At 36.9% G+C, this 14,800-nt stretch overlaps 1 pseudogene; it reads right to left on the minus strand.

Moving 5' to 3' along the window:
* Positions 1–9,554: 9,554 nt before the first annotated feature.
* LOC107521180 lies at positions 9,555–10,168 on the minus strand (annotated as a pseudogene).
* Between the last annotated feature and the right edge of the window lie 4,632 nt (positions 10,169–14,800).

Below are 14,800 nucleotides of genomic sequence, written 5' to 3' on the forward strand. Positions count from 1 at the left end.
AGATCAGCCGAGATCAGGCGCATTCAGGATGGTATGGCCATAGACCCAATCTTCTTTTTACTACAACATTCTACCCTAGAAATCCCTGACTGTTCTTTATGTCCCATAGAGCCAGTGACATTTCAGCTCAGTCTTAAGGATAAGTACTTCTAGTAGACTTTGGGCCAAAATGAACCACGGGAAAAGGCATAGCTTTGAAATGTCCTGTTCTGGTTCATAAAGTACTACATGGTTCAAGCTTATGGGGGGATCTAGATTGGAGATCTAGGCTTAGGACAGTCTGAAGGGTCATTCCTGAGTGAAGAGATTAAACATTACTCTATGGGCAATAATTCTCAAACATTGCTGCACGTTAGAAACCCCTTCGCACGCCCCTCATCCCAGGAACTCAGATTTAATTATTATAGGGTGGAACTCTAGCATCATATTTTTTAAGACTCTTCCCAAGTGGACTTTGCTTCTGACGATGGCGGTGTACCTGGTACTGGGCTTGCCATCTCATTCTCAACGATTAAAAAACTAGACAAAAAATATGAAGCAACCATTTTCAGACATTGAGTAATAGGCAGTGCAGGTCTCTGATGTCGCAGAGAAGGGGTGTTAAACAGGTAAGACGAGCTGTGTGCACTGTGGCCTTCTGCCTGGAACTCTCATACAGTGCCGGTGGGAGAGTAGAGTAGGACGGTCGCTTTGGAAAACAGACGGTTTCTTCTAAAGTTAAATATTCAGTTATCATAATGCCCGGCTCTTCCATTCCTAAATACTGACCCAAGAGGAATAAAAATATATGTTTACAAAAGTATTTGTACTAAATGTTCATAGAAACTTTATTCAGAATAGCCCCAAACTGAAAAAAAAAAATCCATCAACAAATGGATGGATAATATTTTGATAAATTCATAAAAGAAGCCACATACAAAAGAGTAAATACTGTCTGATTCAATTTATATGAAATTCCAGAACAAGCAAAACTAAGTGTGCTCACAGGAAGCTGCTGATTGCTTAGGGTTGTCTCCTTGAAGAAGGATAAACTTGGGGAGTTTGCCTGGAAAAGGATATATAGGATCTTTTGGATGTCAGGGAAATATTTTGTATCTCGATTGTGGTAGTAAGCCCACATTTGTCAAAAACTTACTGAGCCATATATGTAAAACAAGTGTGCTTTATTATATGTAAGTTGTACATTTACGAAGTTGTTTAAAAAAACCTTCACAGATGATTCTGTTGTGCAACCATGGTTGAGAACCGCTGATCTAAGGCAGTTGGAAGCCATTAAAAGGATTTGTGATTTGGAAAGAACACAGAGGCATCACTGTGTACGATGACTTAAAAAATTAGAAGGTTATTACGACAATGAGGAGTTTAATTAGTGGTATATAGAGAGAAGCAGTAGTTGGTAGAGATATTAGGGTCAAATTTAACAGGCACTAGAATATTCTGTGAGGAATATGTGAGAGAAGGAGGAATAAAGAATGACATTTGGGATTTTAGTTAGATAACGGGTTAATGGTGCTACCTGTAAATTATTGAGTTGAAAGGGAGAAGTAAACTTCAAAAGAAAGAAACATCTAGTATGGCCATTTTGAATTTGAAATTTATGTGGGACACCAGGGTAAAAAAAATACAACATGAAGCAATTGCAAATGTGGGTCCAGATATTAGAAGCCTCGGAGAGGATCTAGGTTTGGAGATGTGGATTCAGTGTTGACTGCATGTAAGCGATAGCAGAGGAGATGAGGCTTCCAGAGGCAGTGTGAAACGTGAGACCATGCGAGCACCGAGAATACTCAGAAACACCAATGCCGAAGGACTCAGTGGAAAACGGGGAACATTTGAAGTAAAGTTAATGAATAGTCAGAGGTAGGATGAAGAGAAGAGACTGGAAACGCTAGTGATGACCCAGTAGCGAGGAGGAAACTAATGGTGTCGTTTCCTACAGATAATCAGCAAGATGAGGACTGGAAGATATCCCCTGCATTAAAGGAAGAGGAGATTACTGCTCAAAGGTCACCACTAATTTCATAGAAAGGAAAATCCATGTTTTAGTAATTTGAGAGTGACAGCTAGGACAGTAAAGGCTATGTTTTCAATGTACTTTAAGTCAACGGTGTGTAACAGGTGGCTTATACTGGCTCGTGAGTGACTATTGTTCAATTTTCAGGAATTTCATGGACGGTTGTTAAACAGCTACTATTAAAAATTAAATTATATGTATTTACAATTAAGTTGTATTAAAAACCAATCTAATCGATACTCACGAATCATCATTTCCTAATTATTTCAATAGATGTTATTATCTATGTCCTCGAGGTTATTTACATCCATCGTCTCTATATGGTAGAGATACAAGATAATGGCATGTCGGACACCTTTTCCTAACTGCGTTCAGTGACAGACGACATGCTCATAGCTTGAAATTAACCTCGGACATTGCTAAATACCACAAATAAGAGCTCAATCTATTGTTTTGCTGATTTTCTACTTTATTTTAAGACTGTGGTGGAGAAAATGTTTACAGCGCAGTTAAGACTTTAAAATGTGCCATGTCTATAACTGTTAAGCTGTGACTAGCAAGAAGAAAGGAAGGGACATATTCTTCCGGTATTTGGAAATTATTAGCCAATTCAAGAATGAAGTTGCTCATGTCATGTCATGGAGTTGCCACATGTGTTTGTGTTGTTCCACTCACCTGAACATGTTAACTGTGAATAAAAGTATTCACCGGCATTCATGTAGACTTCCTTTTGAAGTCCCCTCTCTTTCAGCTCGAAGGATCTCTTCCCGTTTTTCTACAAGGACATATGATCGCAAACACCTCAGTTCTTCTTCAGTCTCTGACTACTTTATATTCTCCAAGTGGTTACGGGGGCTTCGAGAATCACGGAACTTATTCTATGTGAATCGTCTTCTAGGAGCTTCGGTTTCACACGTGCTTCGACATTGAATATGTATTGTTTCTCAGGCTGCTTAAACTGGAAGCTTCGTTTTAAGACCATGTTATATTTATTTATTTTTTCCATTAAACTGTAAGATCATGGAGGCCATGGGCCATGTCTTTATCTCTGGTGCTTTGCCAGAGAATCTGGAACATAATATATACTTTTATTTATTTATTTTTTTGGAGTGGAGAACCAAACCATTTTATCGAGGGCCTTGGGGAAGGGTCAAAGGGCTGAAAGGGCATTGAGATTCGATGTCTTCGGCTTGGCTGGAATCTCTCAGCTTCACGGCTATGGATAGCAACATGTACATTTAGTTAAGTGTATGAATGAGTGAATGAATGAAAGAGGTAAGGATCCATAACTCAGATCCAGGTTCGACTGATCTCCAAAGCCCACATTCCATTCACAGGAAGTCAAGAAATAACAAGGCATATCAACAGAGATCTTTATCATGTATGGATAGGAAAGGTAGAATAAAATGCAGGCCTATCCATTTTGGACTAATAAACTGTATCCAACTTCAGCTGCCCAACATAAATGAAACTGACACTTGTATAATTTTACTTATGCTGAAATATCATTAATGCCAAGATCAGAGGTCATCGTAGGACACAATGGCCTTATTTCATCCTTTAAAACATTTTAATCTCGGCTTTTAATATTTATAGAATATAGACTATAGTTGCTTGATTTCATGGGCTGTGCGTGTTATTTTGTGGAATCTACAACAACCTTCTGGTTTAGGGTTTGTCTTCTTTCTACAGAAGAAGTAATTGAGGATCAGAGAAATAAGATAAATTTCCTTATATAACCCAGCTATTAGGTAGCAGATCTGTTTTAAATTCAGGTCCATTACACTTAAAAAGTGTGTTCTTCCTTTATTCTTCCGTGTCTTCTGGGAGATTTTTTTTTTTTTTTCCCCTCTTCTGACATTGGTGACTCTGTTGCCTTTTTGTAATTTCCTCTGGGTTATTCTCAGCACTTTCTTCTTACCTACCTGGCCATTCCTTTTGAGCTTCTAATATATTCTTTCCTGTCCGCCCTCTGAATAGTGGTGTTCCCCAGCGTTTTGTCTTTGGCCCTTTTCTTTTCTCACTGCATATACTTTCGCTACTCAATATCGTCCACTCTCATCCCTACCATTTCTACACAGTGAATTCTTGTTGTTTGCAGTGGTTCTGTTCTATAAAGTTGCTGTGAACACTGAGTTAGCGGTTCCTGAACCACTGCTCCTAGAGGAAACACAGAGTTAGGTTCTTGCAAGGTCCTGGGCACGTTTTCATCAGCTGATTAATACGTAACCTTGTTTCATGTTTGTTGCTGTGGAAAGACACCTTGTATAACAGATATTGTTGATTCATTAGCACTAGACTCACAGCCGGCAGCACTGCACGTCCTGCCTGAACGAAGCTTATCTTATACCCGTGTTTTCACCACAAGGTACTTAGAAGGTTGCATTCAGGAATAGCAGTTCTGCATTACGCTTGGGGCCATTTTGAACAGCAAAATCACCGACAAGATGCACAGAAATGCAAAAAGTATAATGTAAATAGACCATGAATTTATTTACAGCTATAAAAGCTAAAACAAGAAGCAGAGCGTTTCCTTGTTCGCCCTCAGCTAGGACCATGCTCATTGGGCAAACTCAATTTTTTGCTTCTGTGCGCATGTCTACAAATGACCACAAAAGCCCCATGAGTATTGATTTGGGGTTACAAATAAATTTTATTGAGCAGGTAAATTTTCAAATATGGACTCTGTGAATAAAGGATTGACTGCATTTAGAATTTTCAAATCCATTTTTTCCAGTACCTACTTCTTATTACTTTGGACTCATTTCCAATTGTCTTTTCAATAGTTATTTTTAACTGGATGTCTCAGACCAAAGCCTCTTTTTTATTTTTCCTCCAGTGCTTTCTCCTGGTATGACAAGTGGCCAGATGCTCCATGGGCAAGGGAAGGAGCAAAAAGGATTTCTCTGCTTATAGAAAGAGGCAACTGCCTCAGAGGAGGAAGACAAAACTTTGCTTCCTAGAGATGAGATGGAAAAGGCCCTGGGTTCTCACACTAAATGGAGTGTAAATACATTTCCCCAAGGGCCACGCAGCCCCAGTGTCTCTTTTAGAACCTGGAGATGTCCCCGCAGTCCTGGGCCTCATGTTCCCTCGCCATGTAAACATGACAACTTCTGGAGTTCTCTCCGCAGATCTCTAGCTATAAAGTTGTAAATTAACTCGCCCAGGCTTGCTCTGAGCCCAGGATCCAAACTTTTTAAGCACATGTATTCAGAAAGCCCATTTCTATAAAAACACGAGATTTTCTCCAAACTCTGTGATTCCTGACTCTGCCAAAGCAGAGGGTGTCATCCTCTATGACTTACACCTCACCCTCCTCACTACTCACAAAGGTCAGAAAGGTTTATATCTAAGTTCGGGGTTTGTGTCTGTTATATTTCCTTAGGTTTATTGCAGAGGTCTTTACATTTCTGTCTTCTCTGCTCAAGATTTGCAGGGTCTGGGGAAGGGTTCGGCACCTCAGGCTCCTCAAAGAAATTCACCCGAGCGCTCACTAGCATGTGTTTTCCGTGGCTCCTGCTCTTCTAGGCTACCCTACTAGGCTACAGGGTGAAGGTGGAGTTTCTCCCTCTCCAATTCCCAAATCCAAATTCCATTATCCTTTATCAATCAGAATAAGCATTTTAAAATAATTATTATTAAGCAGTCTTTTGCAGTTTTATCTGTGAGCCAGTGTCAAACCGTTACTTTTTAAAAACAATTTTATTTCATTTTATATTAGTTTTAGGCGTACGGCAAAATGGCTAGAGATTCATCTAATTTATGAAGCGATCCCTCAATTACGCCAGCCCGCGTCTGGCACTACACAAACCATCACTCTAATAGTGACTGTGCTATGCTCTAAATCCCCGAGGCTGTTTTGTAACTACTAATTTGTAACGCTTTGTCTCTTCACTTTTTTCGCCCAACCCCTCAAGCCCCCCCTTGCACCTGGCAATTACCAGTTCGTTCTCTGTATCTATGAGTCTGTTTGCATTTTGTTTGTTTGTGTATTCTGTTCCTTACATCTACATATAAGTTAAATCACTTGATATTTGTCTTTCTCTGTCCAACTTATTTCACTTAGCATAATATCTCCTAGGTCCATCCATGTCACTGCAAAGGGTAAGATTTCTTTTTCTTTCTTTTTTTTTAATCAAGCCATTCTTTAACGAATTCTCTTAGACGGATTCTAGTGCATACAATCAGCTCAATCTTATCAAGTTCATGCATTTTTGATCATGCAGGGGTCTTTTGAGATTACTTCCTGATTGTTATTGGCTTTATGAGATGTTTCTTGGCCTTCCAATGATGTGGTCCTGCATTAAAAAAAAAAAAAAAAAAAAAGGCATGTGCAATGCAAAATATGTCCACCAGAGGGAGCACCAACCAACAGACTTCAGCTGTAACTTGAGAATCCAGCTCCAGCTTCACAGCCTTCCCAATCTTCATTGAACATGAGAAGTTGAAATTCTCAGGAATACAGTGTTATATAAAATACACATAAGAGAGGATTAAATATATTACTGTGATTGTTATTATGTAGAAATATAAAGCTGCATTTGGTATAAAAATAGAGAAAAAATGAGAGAGAGAGAGAGAGAGAGAGAGAGAGAGAGAGAGAGAGAGAGAGAGAGAGAAGAATAACTGGTGTGAAATTTTTGAGCGGTTGTTTCCATTCATTTCATAATAGCCTGGGAAAGAAAGTTTGAAAACAATATTTAAATAAAGCACCTACTGTAAGTAAGTTTTACTAGTTGATTTGATTGCAAATTTTAGACTAGCTCTTCTTTAAACCTTCATCTCTGCGGAAGGCTCTCTCTCCGGAGATTTAATAAACATCGAATGTTTTCTTCCCCATTGCCCGGTCCCTTCCCAACTCCCACCCTCCCTGCCCCACCTCAGCCACAAGACGAACACTCCCAATTACAGCCCTCAGAGTAAAGATGAGAATTAGGCCAGTAAGTATGAATAACAAGAATACAATTATAAAATTTCACCCTGAATTTTTACTGTGACACCAGGAGCCTCCTTGCATAGAGAAGCGAGCTGTGTTTACATTTTGCAGAACCAATAGGTTGTTGTTTATTGTCAAAGTGCAGCATAAATCTGACAACAAAAATCTTTGAGAAAGTTATGAGATACGCAACTTAAACAAAAATGGTTTTCATGAATTAAGAAAACTGTCTGGCTTTTGAAACTGGGTGAGACTGGTTTGGGCCTCTTGCTATTTGACTCTTACTTTTTACCCAGGAAAAGATGAAGTCTGAGGTTAAACAACCTCAGTGTTAGTTCTGTCTATGTTTCTTTGTTCTTTACAGTGGGGACAAAATAGGAAGAAGTTCTCGCTTTTAAGCTTTTATTTGTTTTCCACTTCTTTTCAGGTAATGTGAATTAATTTAATCAAAAGAATTGGTTTCAGGCTCCCGTTTTTCTTCTTTCAGGTATTGACGAAATAATCAAGTGTCCTGTGCTAAGCACAACTATGTGAACAGTATCTGACCCAGAGAGGGTTAAGGGACCACATCTATTAAATAAGTAAATATAGCCAAAGGTAAGTGGATGCATTTTGGGCTGCACAAAGCAGCAATAATAGGTATTTCCCATTGTTGTTGCCCAGTCACAGGTTAGAGATTTCAAAGAGCATCTCTGGCTAGGATGAGATATCACCTAGGGAGCTCAGGGTTAATGATTAATTCAGGCCATTATACTGTGTGAAAGAAGCCAGAGAAAGACGAAAGACAAATACTGTTTGGTATCACATATATGTGGAATCTAAAAATAAGCTGGACTCATAGAGACAGTTGATTGATGGCCATTGTCTGACGCTGGGCATGGGGGGAAAGGGGAGAGGTTGGTAAAAGGATACCCACTTTCAGTTGTAAAGTGAATAAAGTCTGAGGATATCATGAATATCATGGTGATATTCTATATGTTGATAATACTATATTGTATAATCGAAATTTGCTAAGTTAGTAGATCTTAAGTTTCCTCACCAAGAAAAAAAAGTAAATATGAGAGATCATGGACATGTTAACTTGATGGTGGGAATTTCTTTGCAATGTTTATATGTATCTAACCATCACATACACTTTAAATATCTTACAATTTTATTTGTCAATTACCTCTCGATTAAGCACTAAAAACAGACAAAAAATTATGACAGAAAACAAATATTATTCTCCACCTTAAAGGATACTTAAGTACTAAAGTCTATGTAAGCAAAAGAGATGAACAAGGTGAAATTATTTTTATTTCAGGAGGTTCTTTTACTTTCCCAAAGGGTATTTCCTGTGAGTCTTATAAGTAAAACCTTTCTAGAAAATGTTTATATATAAATACATTCATAGAACTTGATGGTGCATGCTTTCAAGAATTTAAGTACTGTTAAAGGAGTAATACTATGTAAATACTTTTATGTTATAAGTATTATATTCCTTTTAAACCCCTATATCGAGCTCAGTCCTAAGCCTACATGAGAACATCATGAGTGTTAAGTCATGGACTCCATACCCCCGTCACTGAAGTGCCAAAGACCTTGAGAATATGGCAAGCCCTCCCTTAACACTGTGGTTAGGTTCTGTGACTTTAAGCAAAATGATGTATGATGAAACCAATTAGATTAACAGATCTTAACAAGAGTTAAGTTTCAGTGGCATGTCATCGATATTTTAACGGAACAACACTGAGTTAAATGATATTGTTTGAGGGTCTGCTGAATGTACGTTCCTATATCCTAAGACAATTAGAGTTTGCTTGTTTTAAAGGAGGATCAGCTTTACTCACAGAACTCACAGGGTGGCAAGATTGTCATTCAAGGAAGGCTAGGTATTGACCATCTCGATTACCCCAACTCCCAGCCTCTGCCAATCAGCTGTGCTTCCTACAATTCTTTCTATTTGAATCATTGGACCATAGAATTTAAAACTCAAAAGAACTTTAGCAATCATAGTTCAATTCTTTCATTTAACAGAAAGAGACAGGCTATGAGATGACCAAGGGAACACAGATAGTTCGCGACAGAGCCAAGATTTTGGGTGTCCATTCATTCATGATTGCGTCCCATCCGTAAGGATGGGGCCTGGCAGCCACCCATATGACTCTGACCCTTGAACTTAGATAAATGAGTTGGCAGCTGCCACTCAAGCTTGGCCAATCTGGTTCTCTCTCTTTGGAACATGGAATTGGGATTCAGACTTGGTTAGCCTGCCTCCAGGACTGAGGTTGAAACAAACAAACCATGGACAACCATTTTTTTAAACATGATTTCCCCCCTACACACACACATTTCTTTAACTGTCAAATTTTCTTTGGAAAATCTACCCAAAATACCAAATTTTTATTTTAAATTTAGCGTACCCTAAATTGATGTTCACAAGGATACCTTCTCTAAGTCCTAATGATTTATACCTTCTCCCTAAAATGTACAAGTCTTTTAATTAACTTGTCATTCTCAAAGATATTCTGGAGAAAAAACAAATCATGAATGAAACACAAATTTGTCTTCAGTTCTGTTACAGTGCAGCAATTTGCCATCTCACCCAAGGTGGCCTGTCTCCTAAGTGAGGTTCAGTCTCCTCAGACATGACTGACTACAGCTCTCAAAGCCACAGCTGGCCACAGCATCTCCACTTCCTTATTAACAACTGCAGCCAAAACAGGCCATTCTTTGAGTTAGATGTTTTGACTACTTTTCACCTCAGAAGGTCTTTCTCCTGTACCTGCTTCACCAGCTTCGTCTTTTCTTCATTTAAGCCTCTTTTGGGAAGATTCTCATTCACAAAGTCATTTTGGAGACCATTGGAGGACCCAGTATCAAGTGATTGAGATTCATGTGCATTGATATTCTTGAGGCATTTTTCAAATATGTCTTTCCTTCAAGTTCACTGTCTATGTGTTTAATTTTTTCTTGAAATTCCAAGCCATTTTCTTCTGTTCGAGATGCTGGTTTCTCTGAAACGTTCTGATTGTTTTCTTCATTCTCCCTTTTAGGACATTCTATCACACCGGAATGGGGATTGAATGAAGATCTTATTTTCATCAATCTTCTTCTAAGTAACTGTTGGACTCACAGGTTGTTTTCTTGAACTATTTGTATGGGAGATGATGGACTGACTGAAACAGGCCTGTGGAATGCTGGGTAAAATCACAGCTGTCTGATGGACTTCTCATCTTGAAAATTAAGTCTCGGTTTACCTTGTGAAAGGGAGTCCTCTACTCCACAGCCACAAGCAACCCAGGCGAAGTCCAGCTCTCAGAAAATCGCTTCCCTCTACTGTCCTCAGAGGACAGGAAATGCAGCTGGTCCCTGAGAGGTCCTACTCAGGGCCATGGCCCTGTCTGTAGGTGGCCTCCATGTACATTAGTGTTTCAGGGCTGTCATAACAAGTTATCAAAAACTGGGTGGCTTAAAATAGAAATTTATTTTCTCACAGTTCTGGAGGCCAGAATTCCGAAATCAGGGCTCCTGGCTCCAGTGTTGGGTCCTTCTGGTGGCTCTGAGGGCAAATCCATCCCCTTCCTCTCTCCCAGCTTTGGGTGGTGGCTCTCGATCCTTGGCTTTTTTTGGCTTGTAGACCCATCACTCCAACCCTTGCCTCTGTAGTCATAAAACCTTCTTCTCTGAGTCCCTGTATCTTCTCCTCTTCTGTCTTTTTTAGGGATACTCTTGGTGGATTTTGCACCTACCCTAATCCGGAATGATCTTATCTTGAATTTTAATTATATATATGCAAAGACCTTTATTCCAAATAAAATCACATTCTCAGTTTCTCAGTGTACTTGAATTTGGGGGGGGGGGGAAGTTTCAACCCAGAACACAACATATGTTATATAATTCTATCTAGGGGCATCTAAATCATGGCAGATGCCTTTAGCAAATTAGATATTATTTAGACTGTAAAATACTCTGTATGGAAATGTTTGATTAACTTGGAAATCCACTCACATCACCAAAGAAATTTTTATCATTACAGTTATGTTCAGTTAAAAAATAGACTTTCAGCTATGTGACAATTCTTGCATGGTCATAAAATTTTTTTATTGTATACTAGTGCAAAAAAAGTTTTCATCGATAGTGGCAATCAAGAGTTAGAGTAATTCATTTTTAAAAAGCCTCAATTAGAAATTATGTGTAGCCATTTCAAGCATAAAAACATATATGTATTGAAGTTATATTAGTTATAGCACACTTAGAAACACATTAAATATTAGAAAACAACATTTGAAGGTTAAATTTAATTTTTAATCTCTTTCTAAATATCATGGTTTTTATTGTAGCAAGCTCTACATAGTTGCCCCTCCAGTTTACCCCACCAGTTTACCTCAGAATGTAGGACAATTTTTTTTCTATGAGTTGTAACTTTAATAAGATGTAACAACATATTCTGGTTTCTCTTCAGGTCATATAAATCTTTTGCCTTTTAATAAGATGTAATATGCCTTAGAGACCTTTTTGTGCATAAACAAATGCATTTATTTATGTGTATATATATTTATCACATATTTATAAAATTATATTTATGTAAAACCATGTATTAATATATATTTATTGTAAATATTTATAAAATTGTAAAGTTTTATACAGATGGAATAACAATACACATATAATGCAAAACTGACTCTTTTTTTTTGAAACAAAGTGGTCTTTTCTTATAAGTATACATAGAATTATGTCATTTTAAATGAGAGCTGCACAGTTTCTATATAGAGCAGGGCTGTATTGATGTCCCACAATTTCTTTTATCAGTTTACTATTAATAACATGTGACTCGTTTCCAGATTGGTTTTGTTTTTGCTATTGCCAGTAATACCATGACGAACATTTGCGTGGAAATATTGGTAAAATAAATCCATAGACGTGGAATTGTGGTGTCAGAGGCCGTGTGATTTATATTATTGACAGATATTGTGAAATTAGTAGCAAATTTTAGCGCAAATTTACTCTCTCATTTACAGTTTAAGAGGGAGGCTGCTTTCCTATGCGATTTCCAATGGTCTTTAAATTGTCATTGAGAGAGTTGAAAAGTGCTACCTTCTTTCTTTAATCATGGGTGAGAAAATAAAGGGAAGATAGGAGAAACTAGATTGCTCTTACGAAATCATTCAATCAATGGTCTTCTGTAGAAGAAAACGTAAAACTTAAAAATTTAGCTCTTCATCTAGGAGGCAGTAAGAGACAAATGGGAAATTATGATAAATACTTTTGGCAGGAAAAACGACTTTGCTTTCACTTTAAGAGTGTTCTAGTTATTTAGCTCATTATTATAATGAACGCTGACGATGAATGTGTTGTCTGTCACCCTGGATTATAGAAAACATTGTGGGAATGAGAAGTAGTAGACCTGCAGAATAGGCTGATGTGTAATTGGTCTTATATAATCATTTTATATATAATTAGTAGTGTGATTTTAGGCAAATCATTGAACTATTTAGTCCTTCCGTGTCTATTTTATTATGTTTGTAAAGTAGAGGGTTAGAACCTCAACACCTTAAAAACTGTTATGAATCTAAGAATGTCTGAATTCAATAAATGTTCCTATTGATGAGGGTTTCCAAGATGAAAATCTTCTGATTTTAATTCTCCAGTAGGTGGTGATATTATAACACCCAAAGTAGTTAATGATCTAGTAACTGACAGCCATTGTAGCAAAATTTTAATGCTATACAAAGAGTGCATTTATAATATTTATTATGTTACATCTACTACGTTTACTTAGAATATCAACCAATCATTTTTTTTTTTAATGTCTGTAGAAATCAAATTCCAAATCCGATTGCTTCAGATGATGTTTTCTAATTCGTCATAGTTTAATTTGGTTAACTTTCTAAATAGTTTTTGTTTTAATTAATCAATTATTTAATTAGAAGATAAAGAGTGGATACAGATTAAACTTTGTTTACCTTATTGAAACTTTAAAAATACTGTTTAAAAAGATATAGTCGAAGGAGGGCCCCAAATAAGGTCTCTGGATATCTTGTTAGAAAGTCGATTATATAGTTTACTAATTATGTAATTATACAGAAAATCAAGGACATCAACCAAAAAATTGGAAGTTTACAAAATTGCAAGATTTTAATGTAAACTTCAAAAAAATCAATTGCATACTTACATTAATGATCTCTAGTTAGAAAATAAAGAAATAAATGTAATAACTTAGCAACAAAAGCTTTTCATAAATTAATAATGATTTATCTGGGAACATAAAATATATAGTAACAGAATATAATAAACCTCCATAGGAAAAATAAATAAAGGCACTCACACAATTACAGAGATTAAATATAGTAAACATAAAAATACTATTCATGTTAAACATAGATTAAATGTAAATATACCCAGGAATCTATCTGAAACATTTGATACAAGTTGATGATAATAAAAATCTGGAAAAACCAGGAAGCAGATACAGAAAATACTTTTTAAAAGATAATAATAATTGACTTACCCTAAAAATTTCCAAATGTTTTATAACACTTCGGTTAAAATGAAAAGGTAACGGGAGAACAATGTTAAGGTGATCATGGAAATAAAAAAAAAATTAGAATGGATTATTATAATAAAGATATTTTACTTCCCAAATATAGCATGTTTACAGATCGTTATGTAAAATATCACTGTTAACATAAAACTTCTATAAGAATTGACAATGATGAATGCTACCAATGCATAACCAAACACTAGTTCTTAATATGTACTGCTTAGAAAAAATTTTTTGATGTTTTGCTTTATTTCAAAAGAAGAAAAAGATTTAGGTTAGGAAGGAGGCATCACTTACAGAAAGGATTATTACACATCATTTCCTTGGCAGGATGTGTAATCTCGTTATAAAATTTTTAAATAGGACGGGCAATACTCTGAGTTGATTTAGGAGGTGTTGTCTGAAATGAAGGATACGGTATCAGCTCAGAGAGGCTGCAAATTTTAATTTTCTCTTTTTAGAGAAAGAATGAAGAAATCCTAGTTATCAAAACTCTTCCTATCTGAACACAGAAACCTAATTGACTTGGATAAGTCGTATCTAAACTCTCAGAATCTGGACCCAGGAACAAAATAGATTAAAATAATGAGGGATACTATATGTTATTACGGATTAAACAAAATTGAAAGGAGGAAGGAGTCTAAGGAAACCAGAGCCTCTTTTTGTCATATGCAGAGGGTGCTATGTGGGCACAAAAGCATTCCCCTTTCTCCCAGCCTGCCTTAAAGGGAGGTGTGTGGGGCCACGCGGGCGCAGGTGAGTTCAGCCTTCCAAACCTGGCCCAGAAAAACCTCCCTCACGATCCCTCCTCACACTCTTGCCCATCTCCCAGCAAAATGCAGAGGAAGGAAATGGCCAAGGACTCCAAGGCTTAGCGGATGGTAGAGCCACAGATGGGAAGAGCTTGGGTCCCTTAGCTGCTGCTTACCCAAAACACTCGCATTCAAGTTTGCCTGAATGAAAAATAAACTTTCGGTATGAGATTGGAGGATTTGTTTTACAGTAACTATTGCTACTCATTCTAACTAATACATGTTACTGGATTTTTATTTCTATCTGTCAGATTATACTTTTTCTTAACTAATATGAATGTGTGAATGATATTTTATATGCTACTTCCTTTGTTTAACATTTCCATGAACTTATTTTTGTATGTAAAGAGGTTCTACATGCTAGTGATGTTTAACAGAACCTTAGTGTTTCATATAGTTAATATTCTCTTGTCTTGTCCATTCTCAACTGTTTAGCATTAGTTTCCAATTTACCACCATAAGTTATGCTACTCAGTACCTCTAAACCAATTATTTTGGGAACTTTATTCAAA

The sequence above is a fragment of the Rousettus aegyptiacus genome, unplaced genomic scaffold (genome assembly GCF_014176215.1).
Source record: "Rousettus aegyptiacus isolate mRouAeg1 unplaced genomic scaffold, mRouAeg1.p scaffold_m13_p_15, whole genome shotgun sequence".
Lineage (NCBI taxonomy): Eukaryota > Metazoa > Chordata > Mammalia > Chiroptera > Pteropodidae > Rousettus > Rousettus aegyptiacus.